The 24,354-nt window shown below is 36.4% G+C and overlaps 1 protein-coding gene across 1 annotated transcript in view; it reads left to right on the plus strand.

The window, feature by feature from the left end:
• Positions 1–24,354, plus strand: part of lft (Limb expression 1 family member lowfat) — a 97,894-nt gene that overhangs the window by 18,306 nt on the left and 55,234 nt on the right. The window lies entirely within an intron of this gene.

Here is a 24,354-nt window from a genome sequence, read left to right on the forward strand (position 1 = left end):
ATACAGCTGTATGGGTCCTACCTACTTCTTGAAGTACGTTTATTATTGAAGAATTTTACCGTTCTTACGATGTAAATTGTATCTTAATTGTATTTTCCAAACTTTTGTGTACGATACTTTTATTTATTGGTATAGTTTACATAATTGTTACCTTAATGAGTTTAGTACTGAACTGTTGTTAAAACGAGTCGTTTTCGATCACTGCTGAGCTGTCTACCTTATATGTTGAATTTCTTTAAAATAAGTATATATTTAGGTCTTTATTTTACATACACCCATTCAATATTGTGTTAAAGATTAAAACAAATAAACGTAGTTTACTTCAAATACAAAAAGAAAAGAAAAATGGAATGTGTTATCACTTACTAGTTAGGACGCTCAACTGGTAATCTGGAGGTGGCAGTTTCCAGTCCCATCAACATACTTGTTCGTCTTTTAAGTCGCGGAGCTTTATAATGTGACGATCAATCCCACTATATGATTAAAGGCTTAGAGATGGGTGCTGTTAACCAGCTGCTTCCATTTAGTCTATCACTTCAAAATTAAGTACAGTTAGCAGAAACATATCTGAAGTACATTACGCGAAATTCAAACAAAATTAATTTCAAAACTTCAGTCATTTCTCGCTCTTAAAACATGCATGTTCTATGAATGCGTTCAATTTGATGTCAGTTACAAAAAAAAACCGAAAACAAACAAATTATAATAATAATGTTTGTTTGTAGTTAAACACAAATTTACATAAAGAGCTGTCTGTGCTGTGCCCACCACGTGTATCCAAACCAGGTTTCTAGCATTGTAAACTTGCACACATATAGCTGTGCCATTAAGGGACCATTATAAAGTTTAAGTACACCAGCAATATTTCCGGAGCGTTATATCGATCTTGTGCCACCAAATCCCAACGAATGAAGAGGACTAATGAAAGCTGATATATTATCCCAGACATCATTGATAGATGACTCACTACATGTTACTGTTTATTTGTAGAGCCAGCAGTGAAGAGAAAGACAAAATAAAAGTAAATAACAAATGGGTAAATTTTGAGGTTAGTTTGTGGACTTTAGGGGTTAGTTTAGGGGTTGTGGACCATGGAACCTTCCATACGCAGTCCTGATTGCAACCACTGGACCACACTCGGCCCAGTGTTGGTTATAATAAGAAAGTCAGTCTCCAAGAATCAATTAAGTGTATAAACTATGTATGTATGGACGTAATTATAACAACCAATCGATAGTGAAATGTTAATAGTAGCAAATATACTCTTCAAAAAAAGATACGCAAAAGGCAAAATTTTGAGACACATTGTTAACAAGTTTATTCCGGGTAGTTCTGTATGACATGTGTGAAACTTTGCTTATTCACTGCTGAACATCCAAAGTCTGCAAAGGCGAAGTCCACGCTCACTAGGTGAAGTTTAACGTCACTCAACGTCAATAACGAGTATGCCCCCCATGAGCGTCAATAATTGCCTTGGCCATGGAAGAGATGAGATGACGAACCACATCCTGTGGAATGACTGTCCACTCAGCCTGCAAAGCTGCTGCAAGCTGAGGTAGAGTCTGCGGTTGAGGTTGTCGTCGTCGCAGACGTCGGTCCAACTCGTCCCAAAGATGTTCGATGGGGCTTAAATCTGGTGATCTGGAGGGCCAGGGAAGAACGTTGATGTTGTGGTGTCTCAAGAAGACAGTGGTGAGTCGGGCTGTGTGAGGACGGGCGTTGTCATGTTGAACAACGTCGTTGACGTTCACCATGATGGTTGCACATGGGGCCTAAGAATCTCGTCGACGGTTGCTACGGTTTGATCGGAAATCCTACGCAGCCCTGGTATGGTTGAGGCAGTAGACGTTGCAGTGGTGGTCCTATCCCGAAGGTGACGTAACCAGATTTAGCGATCTTGTGCGGGCGTGGTCACACGACGTTTGCCAGATCGTGGACGGTCACAAGTTGATCCATGTTGTTGGTGACGGTTCCATAGCCTTGTGATGGTGCTTGGGTGGACATTCTCAGCTCTGGCAACATCTGATCGAGATTCGCCTGCTTCCAAGCGACCAGTGGCGTTGTTGCGTTGTGCTTCAGTCAGTCTTGGCGTAACTGTATTGCGTGTCGGTGGCTTAACACTGAGCTATGAAAACCGAGAACCCGTCACTTTCATAGGGATTTTGCACATGTTGCACTTGCAGAACATGCAGATCTCTCAAACAAATTTATTGGACACGAATGCGTTTTGGCGAAAAATCTGATGTTTTCCTCCGTTTTCAAAGTGCACAACTGTTATTGTCATTTTGGTCTGACAATCAGTGCCTTAACACGTGTAACATCACATACTCTGAGCTTGTAACGTTATTACATATATTTCTCTTTAAAATAACAAAAATATCCCTTTTGCGTTTTTTTTTTAAAGTATATATATATAAAGCAATATCAGATGCTAATATAACTGAATTAATGAATTTGTGCTAAATTTTAAAACTATTTACTTTATGGTTTTTACTTGCCAGAAAAAAGTAATAGTATGTTGACAAATTAAAAAAAATCAATATTTTAATTTTGAATTGTAAAATAGAAAATACTGTATTTATAACATTAAACGAAATCATGATGAGTTGCAAAAGTCAGGGCATTTTATAAAATGTCAGTAATAGCATATAAAATTTGCCCGACAAATTAAAAATCAATATTTTTTTTTAATTGTGAAATAGAAAATACTGTATTTATAACATTAAACGAAATCATGATGAGTTGCAAAAAAGTCAGGGCATTTTATAACTTGTCTTATAGTTTGTTTAGAATGAAGCAGACAGCTACACAATGGGCTTTCCGTGCTCTGCCAACCACGGGTATTAAAACCCGGTTTTTAGCGATGTGAATCCGCAGACATGCCACTGTGCCACTGGTAGGCGTTTTATAGTAGACTGATGAATTTACCACGTAATGCAATAAATGTGGTATTCAAAATACAGTTGAGAAACCAAATACTGAGTCTAAGACAAGAAATAACTACGGTATTGTAATAAGTTACGATAAACAAAGGAATCTTCTTTTTTATATAACTCGTAGTTTCTTTGTTTATGATTCCTGTTTTATATGTGTGTAATAGTTTCATCCAATAGATTAGTGTCATCATAATAAGCAACGTTTAGGTCAATTATACTTTATTAAATCTTCGATGATAAAAAAGGTTTACTGTTTACCAAGACGCCTCTTCTCCAGAAAAGCCATTACCTAAACTTCTATATGCGATTCAGTTCATGAAAAAAAAGATAAATTTAAATTCTATGGTTACACCTGCACTTTTAGACCCATAATAATGGTGGCTTGTTAACTAAATCTTTTTATTAAACCTAAATATCACACTAAATTTATACGAAAACATAAAAAAGGGGGCCTGCACAAAAGTAAACCGACTTTCTGGTGTTACAAAATGTTTATAAATACAAATGTAAATTTTGGGCATAACTGTTAAACTAGTTTTATAGTATAAGCTTATATCCGACAAAAATTTCATAATCGGCCCGGCATGACCAGATGGTTAGGGCGCTTGACTCGCAATCTGAGGGTCGCGAGTTCGAATCAAACTAAACATGCTCGCCCTATCAGCCGTGGGGGCATTGTAATATACGGGCAATCCCACTATTTGTTGGTAAAGGAGTAACCCAAGAGTTGGCGGTGGGTGGTAATGACTAACTGCCTTACCTCTTGTCTTGCACTGATAAATTAGGGATGGCTAGAACAGATAGCTCTCGTTTAGTTTTGCGCGAAATTCCAAAAGAAAAACAACAATAAAGTTTCATTACAAAATACTTTCTATAAGATATAATGTAATACATACTTATTTGGCTTTTATTGTCGTGTTACATACACGAGTTCATGTTCTATCTTTTTAAGATGTTTCAGTACAGAATTATGCATATTAGGTCTTTCACAGTCTTTAGTAAAGTTAAAAGTTGGTTATCATTGAAAACAAATATCAGATTACTAGTCGGTCTACTTATTTTTGTAAAACTAGAGGAAATAGCCTTCCTTTTTTTTTCAGTCATCCTTTGCCCAGATACGCATGATTGTGGTAGGTTAGACTGGCACCAATGTCAGACAAAGCCTATCTAATGCTGAGAAATGCAAATTCCTATATGACCATATTTTGACTCTTGGCTATGAATACAAAGTTCTGCTCAAAAAAAAAAATCCAGAAAATAGATATGCTTCCAGTTTAACTGGTTTGGTAGATTTAGATGGCCTGTCTTCATTGCCAGACAAGACTTTGGCTGTTATATTACCCGTATCAGCGTGATAATGATATTGGAACCCTCGTCAGCCTCCACATGTTCAACTTTATCAAGGCCCTTTCGACAAAGATCAAACATCAACAGAAAAAAGTCATCAGACAGCGATAAAATTGGCAGAAAGTTTTTACTGATGTGATGGACGAAAAGCAAAAATGTTTAAACAACTTTATTAGGCCTCACTGTGAGAATTGCGGGCATAATCTAAACTTGTAGAGCATTATTGATGCATTTGTACTCCGTGATCACCAGAATATTTCCATACATAGTCAGTGTGACAGTGAAAGAGAGTCAGTCTAATATCAATCGTGGAAACGTTTTGGCTATCTTAGATTTTACAGTGAAATATTGAGATACTGTCACTTGTGGACGTTGTGAATCTGCAACTGGAAATACTACTGATACTAATGCTAAAATTCGAAAAGAGCTGGTTAACATGATTTGTAGACAAAGTTGTAAAAGTATTTTCAAATGTTTCAGTGCTATCAAGTATTACACAGTTATAGTTGACGAATCTGCTGATGTTTCAAATAAAAAACAAATGAGGATTAATATAAGGTATCTTGAATATTTTGTCAAGGAACGTAGTAAAGAACTATAACTATGGGAAGATGAGACTAATTTCTCGGAATGTGATACTAGGATCATAGATTAATTAGACTGAAATCTCCTATGTGAATAATGTTACGATACTGCGGCTGACATGGCTGAAAATTGAAAAGGCACTGCAACCATTATTACAACTCAACATCTTCTCGCGTTGTATAAGCATTCTATAATTCAACATTAAAATCTTGAATTGGCAACGATCTTGCAAAGTATCAATATTTGAAATATTATGGGAATTTTAGTTCGACCTTTAACTTTTTCTGATTTACAGTCAAAGAGAAAGCGTGTATTAGATAATGACATTACAAACATCTGAACATTACAAAGATAAAAGTCAAGGACCTTTGGTAAACAAGGAGTACAATGATTAGATGCATTGAAAACGTTTTTACTTTTTCATCCCGCCTTTGTTTCTTATTTTAAGACTAAAGAAGTACCTGCTGCAGTTCAATAATCAACAGATTCTATAACAAATTTCGGAGAACTTCTGCTGGCCATAACCTTTGAAATCACTTTTGCCATTGTGATTATAAGCAAGTGTCTTACCTACTTCAGATCCTAGAACATCATCCAACAAGCTAAGTCGAAAGGACCTAACCTAAGCCATCAGTTAAACTGATGCAGTTATTATCATTCTTCAGGTTATTAGAAATAACGTCGACCGCTACCACAACAAGTAGTTTTATGAGCCACAACTATTGTTTACGAATGTGGAAATTGAATTTAACACGTTATGTTGCTGTGAATGACAGTGACATTACGAAAATATACTGATTGATGAGCCAAACACCTACTACAGAGGATGCATAATTGTGCCATTTGTAGATAATCTACTTAGTGGATTGTCGGATCGCAAAAAAGCTGAGCACTCTAAGTCGTGATGACCTGTATTCTCGTACCAAAGACCTATGCAGATAGTAGATGGGCCTCCATACTCCAGGAAGTGTGGAAAATGAGATAAACATGCGAAATCTGAGTTGGAATCAGAAGGCTTTGAAAAAGACAAGAAAGTCTGGCATCGTCACCTCTTTATACCCTCCAACTAGTCAGCATCATACTCAGTATCAGAGAGCTACGCACCGTCATGACTACATTGCCAGTAGCTAATTGGTCCAGCAAAAGGTCACATATGACTTAAAGGACATCATGACCTTTTTTCTATCGAACTGTGGCAATGAAAGGATCACTGATTTTCCTTTTATGCGCCTTCACGGGGACGTAACAGTAGATACCAAAGAAATCATTAATGAATTTGTTTGTTTCAAACTTCACAGGCTTGAAATTGACCAGTGGAACCAGCCTTCTAGCATGCTTATTGCTACTCTTCATTTTTGATTTAGTATTCCTTAGTGCCTTTTATTAATTTTAGCATTTTTTATAAAAATTCTATATTTTTATGCTTTTTAACTATTTTTTGGGGGCAGCTCTATATTTAGTCTAGACACGTATAAACTGTTTTCTTTATTGTTGTAATAGTAGGTCTTCAGGTATCTCATTTCCTTTCTCTGTAAAAGCACCATTTTTTACAACATTTCAACCTTAAGAAGCCCCTACTTTAACAGAAATCAACAATATTTCATCTTTTAAGTCAAATTTCATTAGTTAAAACTGCTCAGGACTGTTTATTACGATTTCAGTAACTGTAACACAAACTGTTATATTACGTTGTCGATTATTTTGTCTTAAAGTCAAATTAAAAAAAAAATCATTGATATTTTAATGTATTTTTCATTTGCTGCTGTGAGAATTATAATTCATACGCTGGTAAAGAAACATTGATTCTTAAGACTATCGTTTAAATATCTAATGAGCTAATTTTTCCGTATCAAGGTTGTCATTGTTTGTGCTTGTTGACTTTTACAAATGTTAACCTTGGCACAAATGTGGTGTTATTATATATATATATGAATATATATATATATATATGTGTGTTCTTTGAATGCCAGGAAGTTGGACTCCTTCTATCAGTCCTAAGTATGCCACTGGTAAAATTTGTAGTTCCAAAATTAAAAGTGTTGGATTTATTAATCAAAGTTAACATTTAATTTTTAAGGATACTTATGTCAAAGTCCAATAAGTGTTTTTCTTATATATCTAGTGGACAGCTAAGTAATATTGTGTAATATCATTTGTGGCACAACGTACAATGATTCTATGTAATCTTAATTGTGGTGAACTGTCTTATACATTTAAAAGAGCACCACATTAATATTATGTATTGTCATGATGAAGAAATTTTAAAATTGTGCAATATACTTCTATAAAATAGAAAAGGCAAGTTAAGTCTTTCAACTAACAAACAGTACTTCAAATTCTAAAAGGAACTTGACTGGTGTCCATTTTAAAACTTTTAATGTACATGACTGATACTTTTTAGTCTAAACACTTCAGAGTAATTCCAGTGTTAACAAATTGTATTGTAACACTAGAAAAATCTGACAGCTTCAGTACAAGGTTTCACCACTTTGCTTGTTTTTAATACCGGTTTATCGGACATCATCTTTTAAACTGTCTGTTCATCACAACAAGCAGGTGTTAGCAATTGTTAATGCTCGATGGCCGGAGTAAGGCCAAACAGACAACGTTAGTAACAGAGGTCTCACTCGATTGGCTAATGGATTGTGTGGCTTTTGTAAGGCTGGTTGATAGCTTATCTCTACGCTAGGTTGATGGCCTATGATGTGGGCCTTTCCCCGTCTTCATCAGACCTTGAAAATGTTTGACATAGTGATAAGATCACCCATGTTTCTATCCTCGTTGACTGCCGCTTTTCCTTGTAATTGAAGTCATGAGTTAAGCTGAACGCGACAATGTGATAGTAGAGCAGCATTGTGATTTGAAATAGTACAATGTTATGTATTTTAAATACTACTCATAATTATTTATTTTATTAAACTGGTTAGCATAAAAATAAACATTCATTAACACCTGGATTATCACAACGTTTAACTCTCAGTTAGTTAAAGAGTGTTAATTAAGAACTATTTTTAAAGATAAAATGGTGTCAAAATGTTTTCTTTATGCTTTGAATTTTTTATCGTCTTGTACCAGTTATTTAGTTGAAAAAAAGTATTGACAAGTAATCAACATTTTGTTTTTCAGACCCTTTTTTATCGAAAACATCCTATTCGGTTATTGAAAACTTGCAGACTATAACGCACAAGCTGCTGTATATATATATATCCATAAACAAATATTTCTAATTGACTTAATTAACTATATTGAAATAAAGCTTGATAAACTTCTTTTCTTTCAATCTGTCGAAGTTCGGTTTAAGGAGTGCTTCTGATAGAAAAATGGCGACATCTAAGACAACTGATTATGAGGCTATTTGTTTATACGCCAAATTCCACATTACCTTAAAAAAAAACTGACAAGAACATTTAGCGACTTCCGTTTAAAGGCAGCCCATATATGATTGCAGGGGACGAGCATGTGGGCGGGCAGACAACGCACGATTGGTGGGTGAAATGTTGCACTGGCTGAACAGCCATGTCAACACATTTTAAAGTTCAGGTGCATAATTTAAGGGATTATTTGTGTAGTTCAGAACAGTTTTCAGAAATGTTTTGTGCCTGGCTCAGCCGTAGAAAATTTGTATTCATTGTTTTTTTTCGAGAGATGACAATTTATTGAAGTCTTTTTGGTTTTAAGTTTATCTCAAAAGAAGCTTAACATAAACTTATAGTTGAAATATATTCATTTCTTACCATTGTATTAGTAACCGGTTTAACAGTTGGCGCCCCCCAGTGGCTCAGCGGCATGTATGCATACTTACAAGGCTAAAAACCGGATTTCGATACCTGTGGTGGGCAGAGCACAGATAGCTCATTGTGTATCTTTGTGTTTAATTCAAAACAAAACAAAAACTTTAACAGTTGGCATCATAACAAATCATCATGTTTATCAGTTCTAGAATCTCGTGGAATCCTTGAAATTGATGTTTTGAAAATACTTTGTAAATTTATACGATATTAAAAAAAATGGGGCACCATAAAGAAATACCGCGCTCAACGTTTTTTTAACATCAAAGTTACTGTCAATTTCATAATAAAGAACAAAATGGTGTTGTACTTGGACTTGTAGTTTGTTACTTTGTTTTTGAAACTATAGTGAATATTTTATTACTATATTAAGAAAGCATGGTTCTTTTAATTTATTTTATGATGAATTAAACAAGATTATTAAGGATTATAATACTTTCTATTAATATATAAATGATTTTGTTTTTGTATTTCGCCTAAAGCTACACGAGGGCAATCTGCGCTAACCGCCCCTAATTTTGCAGTGTAATACCAGATGGAAAGCAGCCAGTCATTACCACCCACCACCAACGCTTGGGCTACTATTTTACCAACGAATAGTGGGATTGACTTTAACATCATAACGTCCCACTGCTGAAAAAACGAACATGTTTGGTGTGATGGGGATTTGAATCCGTGACCCTCAGATTATGTGTCGAGTGCCTTAACCACCTGACCATGCTCGGCTTCATATATAAATGAAAAGCAGCCGCTGAGAGTTGTATGTAAGCCTACAGTTTCTTGTTAGCTATTTTAAAGAACAGATTTCGGGAAGGGATTGTGTATACAATATTTTAATTATTATCCTGTCACTGGAAATACCTCAAGCTACACTTTCTGTAGCTCGTTTATAATACCATGTTCAACCAATTCAAAGGATCAGAAGTAGCCTTTAACATTATCCATAAAATTATAGTTTGAACACTTTATAAATTATGTTCGTAATTATATATGTGTGTATAGAAAACAATAGTTTCAACACTGGTATTAGGTCCGCTTATTAATGATGTACACACATTTTATTTTATTGTTTTCACAATCCACTTAATTGAACCATTCATAAATAATAGCTCTCCCAGTGGCACAGCGCTATGTCTGCGGACTTGCAAAGCTAAAACCTGGTTATCAATATCCATGGTGGATAAAGCACAGATAGCCACTGTGTAGCTCTGTGCTTAACATAAAAAACAAACATAAAAATAATAAAATACAGTCCAACCTGTAACAAGTGGAAGCTAGAAGGATCTTTAAAAAATCAGTGAAAGACGGATTCAAGTTTAATAGAGGTTTTGATATATACGTACTATTTAAACGGACAAAAAACAAAATGCTATATATAAGATTGCTAAATCAGTGAAATATTTTTCTTCATTTTTAACTTGCAACAATACTTAGCAGTTTCACCGACTACAGTAGACATCTTCAGTCATAAACGCAAAGGAAAAAAAGTAAAATAACTCTTTACAATGGTTACCTACTATGCATTCTTTGTATTTTACATGACATTGCTTGAGAAAAAGACCAGTCTCTTTACCACTAGCGATACTTAGGAGAGATTCGTGTTACCTGCTTTTGACTTCGCAAGATTGATATGACAAATCAAGATATTGGTATCAATTTTGCACAGATAAGTAATTATTCAACTTTCTCCTAATATTAGTCTTTTTCAAATAATATGATTTTTATCGCTTTAACAGTTTGTGACTAATAATAGATAATAATTGTTTGATATGTGTCTTGTGTTTTCTTTCGAGAAAAATAAAATTGTTTCCATGCTCTAAAAGCCCATGCGTAACGTACATCCTTAGCCCAAAGCCATACTACCCAGAAATAGTCCTGTGAAAAATTGCTCGCCGGAGACAAAGGGAGCTTATGTGCATCATCCGTAACCAGTTTCTAGGGGCAGACGTTGAGTAAAAAGATTACAATGGTGATGACCAAGTCCCCTTAATCCAGTAAATTAAATAATAAAAAAATATTATATCGGTGAAAGAACTATACAAATAGGTCGTTATATAAAGGGGTCTAGAATGTTGTGACAGAAAATAACAAGAAAAAAAGATTAAAATGATCAAAAACATTGTGAAGTATTTAATAGACGATCCCCTACTTCCCGAACAAAAACATCATCTTTTGACGCAATGTGTAAGGAATAGGAGTTAGTTAAAAAAAACCGTATGAGTGAAAGTTATTATTTTCTCAACGTAATGCTACAGACTAGGCTGGCTGCATTCCGTCTACTGCGGAAAATCGAACCGACGTGAATACTACAGACATCAGTGGTCGAGACGTTATTTATACCTTCAAATTGTTTTAATAAAAAATGTTATGATATGAACTAAATTAAGTTGGTGTACTGTAATTTTTATAAATTTAGTTCATATCGTTAGGCATCATAATTTGGATTAATATAAATTCAACCTCTGAAAGTTATGTTTGTTACACTTTATCATTATCTTTAAAATTATATATGGCGAACTTAACTTTTGGTCTATGGTTTATTCTGCCACAAAAGCTATATGTTTCACCCCTAATTAATTTACTGATAATAAAATAGCATAAGTTGAAATATTCTCAAATATATCGATGTCCTATCCTTTTATGTAAGAAGTACTGGCATTATTTCAGCTACTAGGGCATATTCTATTCGTTACTTATACTCGGACCCCCCACTCATCTTCCTGAAAACACAGCAAAGACTATTTGTTTGAAAGCTAGTATGAATCTTGTTCAGCCGGTGGGGGTGAAAGGCCGAGTTATGTGCTGGGGTAGTCCGTTTACCCGCAGTCTCAACAATTTAGAATGTAACGTATCAAATGTCTGAACTTGTCAAGAACTAAGCGGTTTCTTTAAACGCTTACTACTGGCTAGTTGAACACCTTGATTCCCTCATGTTCATTTTTTCAGCGACTGGTTGGCAGCATATTTCTTGCTTTATGAAAAAAAAAAAAACATCCCTATGTGCTGATAAATCTCTATGTGATTATTTTTATCAACTGAGCAAATGATAGACTAGGCCAGTGAAACAAAAGTATAATGAGTTTCTTGTACAGTTACAGAAGCCGACAAAGAGTTGCATCATACTGTGATTAAAGGAATTTTACTTTCTCAGTCTACAGTATTTAATAAGGATGTTACAGTTTTTATACAGACTCAAATAAGTTAAATGTCAGTACATAAATAAACTTTGTTAACACTATTCTCACAAAAATTAAGACACAGGTTATGAAATCGCCAAGTTTTATATATTTTATAGACATAAAAAATGTGTTGTTAGTTAGGGATATTCTTTGATAAGAAAATCTACATAAGTAAAGCTAAAAACCTGCGAGTAGTTGGAAGTTCAGAAGATTCAGCTAGTAGGAAAGATGTAGCAGGTGTAAGTGATGAAACGAAGAGACTGGACCAGGTTAATAACAAATATACAAGCTTTTCTTTTACTGTTAATACCATTTTAAATTATTGTTTCATTTGCTCTAAATGGCCAGAGGGTTAGGGCGCTTGATTTGCAATCTGAGGGGCATGGGTTCGAATACCCGATACACCAAACATGCTCGCTCTTTTAGCAATGGTTGTGTTATATTGTAATGGTCACTCTCACTATTTGGTTGAACAACAGTAACTCAAGAGTTGACGGTGGGTGGTGAAGACTATCTCCTTTCCTCTCCTTTGACTGCCAAAATATGGACGTCTAACGCAGATAGTCCTCGTGTAGCTTTGTGCGAAGTTCAAACCCTAAAATGTTCATAAACTCAATTTTTCATCTTTTGTGGTAGTTTCTGTGAGATCTTACTTTTCATAGTGGAATAACCCGAAATACATGACATACAAAAATAAACAAACTTGTTCTATTTAATTGAGATATTAATACTTAAATTATATCAGCTATTGTAAACTAAAGAGATTCTTTTTCGTGCGCAAAGTTTGATTGTTAGGTGTTTATTTTTTATTAGACAAACAATACTTTTCTCAGCTATTTGAAGATCCTCTGTTGATTTATATACTCTTCAAAACAAGAAACGCAAAAGGGATATTTTTGTTATTTCAAAGAGAAATATATGTAATAACGTTACAAGCTCAGAGTATGTGATGTTACACGTGTTAAGGCACTGATTGTCAGACCAAAATGACAATAAAAGTTGTGCACTTTGAAAACGGAGGAAAACATCGGATTTTTCGCCAAAACGCATGCGTGTCCAATAAATTTGTTTGATAGATCTGCGTGTTCTGCAAGTGCAACATGTGCAAAATCCCTATAAAAGGGCCGGGTTCTCGGTTTCCATAGCTCAGTGTTAAGCCACCGACACGCAATACAGTTATGCCAAGACTGACTGAAGCACAACGCAACAATGCCATTGGTCGCTTGAAAGCAGGCGAATCTCGATCAGATGTTGCCAGAGCTGTGAATGTCCACCCAAGCACCATCACAAAGCTATGGAATCGTCACCAACAACATGGATCAACTCGTGACTGTCCACGATCTGGCAGACCTCGTGTGACCACGCCCGCACAAGATCGCAACATTCGGTTACGTCACCTTCGGTATAGGACCACCACTGCGACGTCTACTGCCTCAACCATACCAGGGCTGCGTAGGATTTCCGATCAGACCATACGCAACCGTCTACGAGATTCTTTGGCCCACGTGCAACCCATCATGGTGAACGTCAATGACGTTTTTCAACATGACAACGCCCGTCCTCACACAGTCCGACTCACCACTGTCTTCTTGAGACACCAAAACATCAACGTTCTTCCCTAGCCCTCCAGATCACCAGATTTAAACCCCATCGAACATCTTTGGGACGAGGTGGACCGACGTCTTTGACGGGACAACCTCAACCGCAGACTCTACCTCAGCTTGCAGCAGCTTTGGAGGCTGAGTGGACAGCCATTCCACAGGATGTGATTCGTCATTTCATCGCTTCCATGGGCAGGAGATGCCAAGCAGTTATTGATGCTCACGGGGTGCATACTCGTTATTGACGTTGAGTGACGTTAAACTTCACCTAGTGAGCGTGGACTTCGCCTTTGCAGACTTTGGACTATATTGCTTTTTGCGTTTCTTTTTTTGAAGAGTATATAATTAGCCATTTTAAATTAATTTAATGAAACACTTAAGCCGAATACAAATAATAACCTTTTCATTTTATTATTTTAAAATTGATGAAAACTAAACAGTTTTCAAATGAATAATCTTTATATTACGACCTTTATCAACTTGTAGTACTACCAGATATACGTAGTGTTTATTTCTGTACTTTCGCAAACATATAATAAAATATATATGTAAACAACAACAAGAAAAACAGTTTGACATGGTAGATCACATGAAATCAAGAACAATGTGTTCAATTTACAACAGAATGAAAGCGTATAGTAGTATCGAAATATACTACACATACAGCAAATTGTTCAAGCTTCTGAAAACAGTTTATGTACCCAATGACTTTGGTCCTTCCTGTCATAATCTGTAACAACACAAGTTTAAAAGCTTTAACCATCTTGCGATACAGTTGAATTGTGGTGATTTTCAAGATACATTTTCATATTTAATTAGCTTGAGAAAATAACATTTTTCATTTTATCATTAGTTCTTTGCTTTACTGAAAGTAACTATTGGTTTAAGAGTACCTCAGAATTCCACATTTTTATTAAAAGTGCACTAACGTGCAACACCAACCATACTCCTATATAATCAATCAAAATACAGTCATGTGAAAAAGTTAGGACACCCTATGAAAGCCTGTGTATTTTTGTAACATTTTTGGATATATAGATATTTAATCTCAATTTTAACAATACTGAGAGATTATAGGAATATAACTAAACAATTAAAACTGAAGAAAAGACTTTTCAAGACCTTCTATAAATGTAATTCTATAAAAACGCATATTCTAACTGAGGAAAACGTTAGGACACCCCCATATTTATTCATACTTAAAACCCCTCGGTGTGGATTCCTGAACGTGGTGAGGGGACCTCCCAGAGAAGGTCCTGTTCTTTCAGTGTACCTACTCTGGGATCTAAACATCCACCCACGTGTTTGCCGTGTGTGGCGACCCGTGAAGGGGAGGAGAGGATCCTAGTGGTTGAGGAGTCCAACCCTAACACACCACTTTGGCCTTGAATTCCTGTAGACGGGCGGTCTTTGGGTGGCCCCCTTGGGTCAATCGGCTGGTCCACTTGGGCTAGAGTCTACCACGTACCAGTGTTGGAAGTTCTCAACGGGTGTTAAAGGCATTGTGTCTGATGCTGGTGTTGGGATATAGTGCTCACGAAACCCTGGCGTTGCTGCAATGTCCTTGCATGACATTGTAGTGCGTCCCTCCGTAGGGTTCCATGGTAGGTGGGGTCAGTGGGTACCGAAATGTTCGAGGAGTTATTGTTGAGAGGATTTGAAGAACGTCCCCGAGTCAGAGATTCTTGCTTTTTCCTATGGATCCTCCAACGATGTCTATATGTGTTGCATGGACCCACATTGTGTCAACTACAATGGTTCCCACCCTTCCTATTTTCTTTTTTGCCCAAAATGGTTGGAGGAAAAAGAGGTGCAGCGTTTGAAAACGACCCTTAACATTAGTTATCCTGAGGCTCGGAAATTGCTGTCCGCCACTCCATCTCGGACATTTGCTGCTGCACTTTGTTCCACAACTACGGTGGGAGTGCAGACAGATCTCCCTGTACCTCCAACAGGTGAAAAGCCTTTTGACCTCCATGGTTAAAAGGTTGATGAATCGACTTCCTCACCCATCTCTGTTCCTCCCACACAGTCCAACAAATCTCAAGATCCACATGCTTCGGTTTCAAATACAGGCATTTCTTTTGAAACATCTTTTTCTCCGACCCCACGATGCAAAACAATCACTCTTTCGCGTCCTCAGTCACTGGAATCCCCTTCCATCAACAAAGACCTGCCCAATCGACCCAGAGCAGGATTCATGGAGGTCGATAGACCTCCTCCTAATAAGGACAGTAAGGAAAAAAGACGTGTCAGTAAACAGAAGGGTTCTCCATCCACTTCGCCTACCCGTCATTAAAAATGGCCACCTTGATACAATGGAACTGTCGAGGTTTAAGTTCTAATTTGGATGATATCAAAACACTAATTGCTTCCTACCATCCTGTATGTCTTTCCTTACAAGAAACATTTCTCGAACCTGCTGATACAGTCACCATTTGGCAGTTTTCTCTGCACAGAAATGACAGGCTGTGTGATGGACGAGTACATGGAGGGGTGGCACTATTGGTTGATCAGCATGTGCCCACCCTGTCTTTGTCACTCAACACACCCTTGGAGGCCGTAGCCATCCGTGTTTCCTTGGGTCATACCATCACTGTTTGTTCTCTCCACCTGTCCCCTGGAGAGACATATGATCAATCAGACCTTGATGCTCTCCTTGAACAGTTGCCGTCTCCATTTCTAATCCTGGGGGACTCCTCCGCGTCCTTTCAACTGCCAGTTGGGGAGCGGATCGATGTTCTATGTTAAAGATATATCGTGCTTTTATTCGTTCAAAACTTGACTATGGATCAATGGTCTGTAGCTCTGCCAGACCCTCGGCCTTAAAGATGCTGGACCCCATTCATCATCAAGGACTTCAACTCTGCACTGGGGCTTTCTGCACCTTCTCAGTTCAGAGCTTATATGTGGAATCTCGCGAACCTACTCTGCACCTTCGCCGTTTACAACTGTCTTTATTGTATTCTTCGAAACTTCGCTTCTTACAAAAGCATCCAGCTTGGGGATGTGTTTTCCTTCCTCGATGGATCTTACTTTTTGAAAACAGACGATCTGCCATTGCTTTTTTTGGCCTTTGCATCCAGGCGCAATTGGATTAATTGGGTCTGTCCTTGGAAAACATTGCAGAATCCACTGGTCAGCCCATCCCCCCATGGCTTATTATAGCCTCCAAATGTGACCTTTCTTTCAGTCATCTGAAAAAGGCAGATACTTCCGATTGGAAGTACCGTCTTTTATTTACTGAACATCTTTCGAACAACCTTTCTATTCCAATTTATACGGATGGTTCAAAATCAGGTGACTCTGTGGGCTCTGCCATCATTTGTTGCGGTTCGGTGGTTGCGCGCAGAATCCCGTCTATAGCTTCTGTGTTCACTGCTGAACTGTACGCCATATCTCTTGCCCTGGATCATATTGAAGCTGAGCAGTACTCGGACTGCACTATTTATACTGACTCCCTTAGTTCTCTGCTGGCCTTGGACTCACTTCATGTTGGCTCACACCCTGTTCTCGCTGATATTCAAAACCGACTGGCCAATTTCTCATTATCATCTTATCATTTTATCCAGTTTTTCTGGATACCAGGCCACTTTGGTATTCGAGGGAATGCGCTTGCAGACATGGCAGCTAAATCTATCTGCTCTGGCACTATCACCACTGTGCCTATTTCGTTCATGGACTATGGTCCTGTATTCAAGGCACGGCTCAGTGCCAGCTGGCAGTCCACTTGGAGTGAGCAACGTGACAAAAAGCTTTTTCAAATAAAACCCTATATTGGGCTTTGGCCGTCCAGCTTCCGTAAAGTTCGGAAGGAGGAAGTTGTTCTAACTAGACTACGAATTGGTCACAGTTTTTTAACTCATCGTTTTCTTTTATGTGGAACTGATGCACAAGTGTGTAGTTTGTGTAACACTCAAATCACTGAAAGCCACATTTTACTTTCCTTCCGTCGTTCTGTCATGTTCTGTCCCAGAGTTTGTCTGTAACATTGGGCAGTGTAATTGGTGATGGTGACACTGTCCACCTTAATAAAGTTTTTAGTTTTTTAATGGCTGTTAATCTTTTTAACCTCATTTAAGTGTTTGATATTTATTCATTACACCTTTTTAATTGGGATTCCCTTTACAGAGTATCAATCTCTCTAGTTCAATTTGACATTGTAAAATGGCCAGAACATTAAATAACTCGACACCAGGACTGGAAAGGACAACTTCAGGTGACTAACGCTGCTGTTGAACTATCCGTTTGTCGTCCTGGCGATTTGTTATTACACTTTTGCTGCATTTCATTTAACACTTTTATTGCTTTCCCTTTTAGTACTAGCCATAATGACACATAACCCGGAACCAGGACTGGAACGACCAACTTCAGGTGACTGACGGTGGTTTTTCTACTTACCTGTTAGTCTTTCTCGCGAGTTATGGTCATTACGATGTCAATATTGGTTCTATGCCATTTTCTGTTTTAATTGCTGTTTTGTTTATACCTTTTTCTTTTTATGAATTTTACTACATTTACTTTACTTTTAGCTTTTTACAGGACATTTGGCTAATTTTTATTACGATTTTGCTATATGTCTTTTCACACTTTTCTTATTTTACCTTTTGATAATGGCTGTTATGAAAACATAACCAGGAACCAGGACTGGAAAAACCAACTTCAGGTGACTGACGGTGGTTCTTGTACTTACCTGTTAGTGTTCTTGGCGGGTTATGATCATTACCATTTTGCTAGAGAAAATCCTTTACAACTTCTCTTACTCTGTTTTCTCTCTTAACTTTGTAGACTAGGTGTCAACATTGGTTTTATGCTTTTTCTGTTTTTCAATGATGTTTTGTTTTACCTTCATTCCCTCTTATGTATTTTACTATATTTAATTTATTTTTACCTTTTTACTGGACGTTTGGCGCAGATAGCCTGGCTGCTTTGTGCCATAAAATACCTAAATCATTCAATCAACCCACTTAAAATGGCTCAACTCACACACAGCTGTATCACACCAGGTGCACATGATTAGAAGATCGTTACTCAGCATTTTGAATGAGGCTTGCTCTATTTAAACCTCAGACATTTAGTTTAGTGTGTTCCCAACTGTTGAAGTGAACGTGAACACCATGATGAGAGCAAAAGAGCTGTCTGAGGCCTTCAGAAAGAAAATTGTTGCAGCTTATGAAATCATTTTGAAATCAACTATTCCGCTGTTCGGAAAATAGTCAACAAGTGGAGGGCTTTCAAAACAACTGCCAACATGCCCAGGTCTGGTCGTCCAAGCAAGTTCACCCTGAGAGCAGACCGTAAGATGCTAAAAGAGGTCTCCAAACACCCTAACATGTCATCACGGGACCTACAACAGGCTCTGGCTACTGTTGATGTGAAAGTGCACCCCTCTACAATCAGAAAGAGACTGCACAAGTTTAACTTGCATGGGAGGTGTGCAAGAAGGAAACCTTTACTCTCTAAGAGAAACATCAAGGCCAGACGGAAGTTTGCCAAAGAGAATGTAGACAAAGACCAGGACTTCTGGAATAATGTTGTTTGGACAGATGAGTCCAAAATTAAATCATTTGGACACTAGAACAGAGGACATTTTGGCGTAAACCAAATACACCATTTCAGGAAAAGAACCTCATACTAACTGTGATGCATGGAGGTGGAAGTGTCATGGTTTGGGCTGCTTTGCTGCAGCAGGACCTGGACAGCTCACGATCGTTTAATCCACCATGCATTCTACTGTGTATCAGAGGGTGCTTGAGGAACATGTGAGTCCATCTGTAAGAAAATTAAAGCTGAAGAGGAACTGGACCCTGCAACACGACAATGATCCACAACATACCAGTAAATCCATCAAGACCTGGTTGAAAACTAAGAAATGGAGAGTCCTAGAATGGCCGAGTCAAAGCCCAGATTTTATCCCATTGAGATGCTGTGGGGTGACTTGAAATGGGCTGTATATGGAAGAAACCTCTCAAACATCTCAAAGCTGACAGAATTATGCATTGAGGAGTGGGAGCAAACTTTCTTCATACCGATGTCAGAGACTGGTAGATGGTTACAAGAAGCGTCTCACTGCAGTTATTTCAGCTAAAGGGAGTAACACTAGTTATTTGAGGGTAGGGTGTTCTAACTTTTTCCTCAGTTAGAATATGCATTTTTGGAGAATTACATTTACAGAAGATCTTGAAAAGTCTTTTTTTCGGTTTTAGTTGTTTAGTTGTATTTGTATAATCTCTCAGTATTATTAAAGTTGGGATTAAATATATATATATATATATCCAAAAATGTTACAAAAATACACAGGCTTTCATCTGGTGTCCTTACTTTTTCACATGACTGCATGTAACAACTCCCCTTTGAAGCCATCATAAAAACATTAGCAAATAGTAATATGAATATTCCTAGTCTTTGAGACATTGTTTTTGAAAAGAAGAGGCATATTTTCTTCTACTACATAAAAGTGTGTTACTATTATATTTTCAATGAATCTGCAGCGAATTTTCAAAAAAGTACGAGTTTCAAAACTTATTTTAACGAAACAAACTGAAATAAGGTAGGTGTTTTTTAAGAGAAAAAAGGATTAAATATTTGTAGGTGATATTATTTTTTTCTTATTGTAAAACTTTACTTTCTATTTCTCTTTTTATTTTCATTTTATATAGTGGTATCGAAATATTCTCTCTGAGATAATCGCCTAGAATTGGCTTTACGTAGACAACATTTTCACCATACTGCTTATTTTACTTTTCCCTATTGCACTTTTCGCGACGTATTATACTAGGGATGATAAGCAAAACTTGAAATAATCTTCTTTTTGTGGTGGTATACGTATTGTTCTTAGGAACATAGGAGCAGATTTTGTCACAGGGTGCATCAACAATCCTTGGTCACCTAAATGGATGTTCTACTTCCTCCAATTTTATATTAAAACTTCTCTCTTTATATTGTAGAAATACTGATTCACTTCTCACGACAGCTAAGTGATTCTTAAATATATAACTATATATGACCACAACCTGTTTTGACAATCAATCAAGATACGAGGTTTGTCATACGTTAAAACTCAAATGGGACCATGGGCGTTCTGACCAACTGCTCCATCCATTCAAATTTAGATATAGTATAAACTCGTATTCCACAAAACAACAAAGCTGACATCATTGAAGACATCAATGTTGTAAACGGTCTCATGGTTGGAGTAAAGCCATTTTTATCTGAAAACTAACGATTTTAAGTAAACAAATATGGAAAATAACATTGAAACTTCTGTGCTTATAAAAATGTTTACTCGACTAGCGTAAATGAAATAGGATTTGATTCTTCCTTGAAAGCAACATTTTCTAATGTGTCGCCTTCTCATAAGATGACTCTTACTCATCCTTGTAAAAATGAACACTTCACATTTCTCTTGTCGGATTAGCCAAAGCTCCCTGCATCTTGTAGAATATTCCCAAGCTTCTTATCACTCCTTCGACCCATACAATGAATGATATGGCTCAGAATTAACATATTTTCTCTGTCTGAAATTGCTTGGTGTTGATATTATTATTTTTTTTAGTTATGAAGTTAAAATCTATGAGACGTAATTGCATTTTACCAACTGTAATGTTTTACAAGCCGAATATTCACGCAGTTGATTCATGCACAATCAAATCAGCTTTACAGATCACCACTATCTATATGTATAGAAACACAACACTGGTTGCAGCACACAATGTGAGAAAACCTATACCTTGAAGCAGAGTTTGAAGGTAACTCGTATTCGCATGACCGTTACTCTACAAAAGAAACTAAAGGAGCCAAATTTCACTTACCTCCTACAGTTTCCTTTGCCTCTTTTTCATGGTTTGGAATTTTCGATCTGGCAATAAAAAATGTTAGTTTTGTCTCATCTACCAGTCATAGCTCCTTAGCCCAAGTTACAAATACATTCATTTAGAAAGATGAGAAATCCCCTCCCCAGTGGCACTGCGATATATCTGTATGTTTACAGATATTATTAAAATTATTAGATTGCACAAGCAATCTAAATCGGATTTCGGTACCCATTGGAGGCAGAGCACATACAGCCCATTGTGCAACTTTGTACTTAACTACAAAAAATGATAAATACTTGAAGCTCCCTTTTCCCGGAAGTACTTAATAGCCTTTAAGTCTCTGCATTCCTCGAACAGCAGGGTCAGTATGATGGTCTGTGTTACTGATATAGTTCCCCACACAAATCGTCTACCTATCTTCTTACCTTGTGTAAATGTTTTGATCATACCATCTGAATTTTTCTGTAATTGGTATTTTCCACCGAGTGTAAAATAATAAAAAAGTTATAATAAAGAAGATGACAGGAATGCATGTAAGGGACGAAGAGAAATCTAAACCAGATATATAACGGCTAACAAACATGTCTATTTTAAACTTATCAAAAATATTGAAGACAAAACACAGTACACATATTATAATAAATCTTAAATAAAGGTATCAATAACTAATTTAAGACAGTGAAGTTAAGATGTATTCGAACTTGAAAAAAACTTAAGATATAAATACTAGTCTGGCTTGACATCATAGCTCAGATAGAATATAGCAAGAGAGATATCTTCACTGATGTGGAAATAATGAACAAAGAAACAGACTGAAAAACATCTCAGAAAATGATGCATATGGTCCGCATTAGTTAGGGTACAGAATTACAAGAAAATTATTCATCATAATATGAAATGGAAGAAACAAAACAGTTAACAGGATGGAAAACATACAACTGTACGAATAGAACAAAATTTTCCTGTGATAAATGAAAGAACATGGAATTTAAAACTGATAAAACAAAACAATAAAGGGTTGTAATAGTTGTAGGGGTGCGATACCACCGTAGGTGTAAGGTATAATGAAAATATCAGTTAACAATTTATCTATTCAAAAAAGTAATTAAAGTGCGGACATTTCTCTTTGTTTTAAGTGAGGTGTAATACTCCTTTCCCCACCTTTTAACGTGAAAAGACCTAATTTGTTTTATTGACAAATCTATGTATTATGTTTGTTATTGTTATTCCAAATAATCACTAAAATAATGCATTATGAAGATTTATAACTTACAGTTCGATAGATTCGTTAATCATTGAGGATGAGCTCCCCAGTGACACAGTGTCATGTCTGCGGAATCGTACCATTAGAAACCGTATTTCGATACCCTTGGTGGGCAGAACACACACACACACACACACACAACTCCTTTGTGGAGCTTAGTGTTTAATACACAACAACACTGAGTATGTGCTCGGTCTCTTTACTGCGAGAAATGGCATTGACAAATAAAACTATTTATTTAAAGTTACTCCAGAACACATTGACTACAGCCAAAATATATGAATAGTCATTTTAATAGGTTTTTAGAGTTATTCTGCTTGCATTTTTTCATTTTATAAGCACAAACTTTAAACTCTGTTTGTACATTTGATTTAACTAAATTCCGCTGGATTATCCTTCATGAATAAAGCAATGTGGTGCTTTTATTGGATATCAAAAATGTTTGAAGATGTGAAAGTGGTGTAACACCGAAAAAAGAATGCATTAAATACTATCAATTTCTCTCGATGTTGCTTTAAACATAATCATTATAAAAAGTGTTTTTTTTAACTTCGCGCAAAGCTACTCTGCGCCAGCTGTCCCTAATTTAGCAGTGTAAGACTAGAGGGAAGGCAGCTAGTCATCACCACCCACCGCCAACTCTTGGGATACTCTTATACCAGCAAACAGTGGGATTGACCTTCACATTATAACACCCCCACGGATGAAGGGGAAAATGTTTGGTGTAACGGGGATTTGATCCCTCAACCCTCAATTACGACTCGACTGCTTAACCACCTGGACATGCCAGAACCCTATATGGAAAGAATAATACTCTAATCTTGTACTAGACTATCGTAAACCCTGTGTCTCCCTAAAAGCAACAAATATATTAATTCGTATTCAGAAGACGATAAAATAAGAGCTTTCATGATATAATGTGTGTCATAGGCCGTCAAAATGAAAACTGTATAAGCAGATTGAACTAACAAGCATATTAAATACTAGCATGAAATACACACACCCTGCTAAGAGGTTTCTATAGACACCTCATGATTCACAGAAGCCTCAGTATACAAGTCAAGTGTTTTCATTATCTTAATAGCTATCACAATGTACCAGTTCTTTAACTGATATTTCTGTTGCCATTTTCCAAACTTAACTCAGTTCACCGCTTTTAGAAACAAATAGTTTAATTTAGCTTCTCAGATTTTTCTTCCTTTTGTGTGTTTATTTGTATTCCTTTCATTCTCCAAATTCTTCAACATTTTCTGATTAATATTTTACTTCTCGTTGTTTGTTGCCATTTGCTAAACTTAGTTCAATTCAACTTTTTTCTTAATTCTCAGACATTTTTTTCCCAATACTTATGATAAAAAAGATTACTTGGCAAAAATATCCACATATTGTTCGTTCACCAAGTAAGAATTAAAATAAAAAAGGATATTTTTCTATAGACTTTCAAGAAGCAAATTCATAGAGCAAAACTATAAGGCAAACATTTGTCAAAATGTTTTGAGTCAAATCTATAAAGTAATACCTTCACGTATACCCTGTTACGTATTACGATTCCAAATATCCTGAAACTGAGTTAAATTGTAGTTTAGATTTAGAAATTAAATAAATGTCGATATGTATCTAATTTATGATACCTGCCAACAGATTGATACGCACAGTTTATTTTTTAATACAAGTGCATTTTAATATAAGAACAAAATCATAAATTACAGTAGCGGTTCTTACAAATAATAATTTATAATATTTATTTTACAAATTTACAAACAATATTAAGTCTTCTATCTGATTCGGAACATGTTTTACCAAGGTTTAAAGGTGAGCAAATTAATTTTCTGTTGATGTA

Source organism: Tachypleus tridentatus, chromosome 2, assembly GCF_004210375.1.
Source record: "Tachypleus tridentatus isolate NWPU-2018 chromosome 2, ASM421037v1, whole genome shotgun sequence".
In the NCBI taxonomy this organism is placed as follows: Eukaryota; Metazoa; Arthropoda; class Merostomata; order Xiphosura; family Limulidae; genus Tachypleus; species Tachypleus tridentatus.